This window comes from Propithecus coquereli, unplaced genomic scaffold (assembly GCF_000956105.1).
Source record: "Propithecus coquereli isolate 6110/MARCELLA unplaced genomic scaffold, Pcoq_1.0 Scaffold39, whole genome shotgun sequence".
Taxonomy (NCBI): domain Eukaryota; kingdom Metazoa; phylum Chordata; class Mammalia; order Primates; family Indriidae; genus Propithecus; species Propithecus coquereli.
Window position 1 is genome coordinate 7,570,019 of NW_012149618.1, and position 2,371 is coordinate 7,572,389.

The 2,371-nt window shown below is 34.8% G+C and overlaps 1 protein-coding gene across 1 annotated transcript in view; it reads left to right on the forward strand.

Annotated features, from left to right (window-relative positions):
• YIPF4 (Yip1 domain family, member 4) overlaps positions 1–2,371 on the forward strand; it is an 83,309-nt gene that overhangs the window by 23,856 nt on the left and 57,082 nt on the right. The window lies entirely within an intron of this gene.

The following is a 2,371-nucleotide window of genomic DNA, read 5'->3' on the forward strand; positions in this document are numbered from 1 at the left end:
AAAAGCAAGGGGTTTGTTTTTTTCCCTTCCCTTTTAGTAGTGGAATTTGAGGAGGGAATGATATTAGATATATATGCTTAATCCAAAATCGTAACCTAAAACTCTTATAGAGTAAAATCTATGAAACTTTTTCAGTCTGCATATGGAAATGTAAAATAATTCTAATTGATACTTAAAATTATATTTGTTTATAGTTTCTTATATCCTAGATAAAACCTAGTGTAATATTTATGTGAAAATAGATATCACTAAACTTTTTTTGTAGTTTAGGACCGTTGATACAGAAGTTAATAGACCTGGATCTTGGCTGGGTGCAGTGGCTCACACCTGTAATCCTGGCACTTTGGGAGGCCAAGGCGGGGGGATCATTTGAGGCCAGGACTTTGAGACCAGCCTGAGCAACATAACAAGACCCTATCTCTACAAAAATAAAAAATTAGCTGGTTGTGGTGGTATGTGCCTGTGGTCCCAGCTACCTGAAAGACTGAGCCAGGATTGCATGAGTCCAAGAGTTTGAGGTTGCAGTGATCTATGACGCCACTGAACTCTAGCCCAGGCAACAAAGTGAGACCCTTTCTCAAAAAAACAGAAAAAAGAGAGAGACCTAGATCTTCATTTGAACTCTGCCACCTACCAGCTTTGCTTTCCTGAACAAAGCATTTTTTCTAAGAATCAGTTTCTTCATAATGGGGACAATAATGCTTACTTCATAGGGTTGTTATTTCATTTGATCTTCATAACATGTGAAGCCCTATCATAGAGCTTGGCACATGGTAGTCACTAAAAAATATTTTTCTCTTCAGTCTCTCTTGGCTGCCCTCCCTTCCCTCTGGTCTGCATTTGTCACATCTAGCTTCTCTAGACCTTGGATTTTTCATCCGAATAGGATGGTTGTGGTTCCTTTAAATATTGCTACAATTTAAGAGAAGTAGTGACAAAATGTAATGTGGAAACATACTGAAGTTAATTAGTTACATAAGTCTGAAGCTCAAGAGAGAGATAAGTGCTAGAAATGTAGATTTGAGTAACATCAGCAAATTGATAATTGAAACCATGGTGGTTGGTGAGACTGCCCAGGAACATGGGAGAGTATATGATAATTTGAAATGTAATGAGTATGATACTTTATGATTTCTTCTTAATTCTCACATTTATGTAAGTACAACAAAGAGTATATGATGTTCAATAGTGATGAAAATGAGTATTTGATTTCTATGATATTTATTTAAAATTTTCAAAATTTACAGGTTGCTTATGGCCAAGTTCTTGGAGTTATAGGATATTCATTACTTCCTCTCATTGTAATAGCCCCTATACTTTTGGTGGTTGGATCATTTGAAGTGGTGTCTACACTTATAAAAGTAAGTTAAGTAGTATGTATTATACAAAGTAATTTACTGTTTTCCAATAGCAAAAGTATACTAGTCCTCTAGCTAAGAATATTGTAAACTAAAACTGTTTATCGAACTGTTGGTAGTATTTTGGAACAGTGATCTTCCTTACTGCTATTACTAATTGTACTTCTTTTATTTTTTCCTTTTTAATCACCAGAAATTATAAAGTATGTCTATGGGGAAAAATAGACCAAATCAGGTTTCAGGATAATGACTTCCTTCTCCAATATGACAGACATGGTTTTAATAAATCGGATTTTCCGTAATGCAGAGATCAAGACTACTATATGATAGTTATGTTAACTTAAATAACATATAAACACATTTAAAACATTTGCTGATAATATTAAGTATTAATAAATAGTAATATAACTTAAATTTTAGCATTTATTAATGTTGAACAACTTTGGGAAATGACTGCTTTAGCACATGTGTGCATATTACACAATGGTTGTAATTTTTTTCTTTATGGAAAATAGAACCGCTATTGGGTCGCCTCCACACTAAAGTACTTGTTTTTAAGTAGCCAGAGCCACTTAATTTTTATGAGATTTGATTTACTTAATGTTCATTACTAATTTCAATATAAAAGAAATAATGATTCCTTTTAGAATTTGGTAACCATAAGCTAATACTGATATATAAGCACTAGATATTGAAAGAGTGTGGTTTTTTGGAACCAATCGATGCTGAATTCAAACCCTGATTCTGCCACTTGCTGTCTGGTCTTCCAGCTTCTGGTATCTTAACTTTTCTTACCCTCAGTTTGTTCTTTACAATGATAATCTTAAAAACTACATTTTAGGGTTTGTTATGAAGATTTTAAAGTATAGGCCGGGCGCGGTGGCTCACGCCTGTAATCCTAGCACTCTGGGAGGCCGAGGCGGGCGGATCGTTCTGAGCTCAGGAGTTCAAGACCAGCCTGAGCAAGAGCAAGACCCCGTCTCTACCAAAAATAGAAAGAAATTAATTGGACA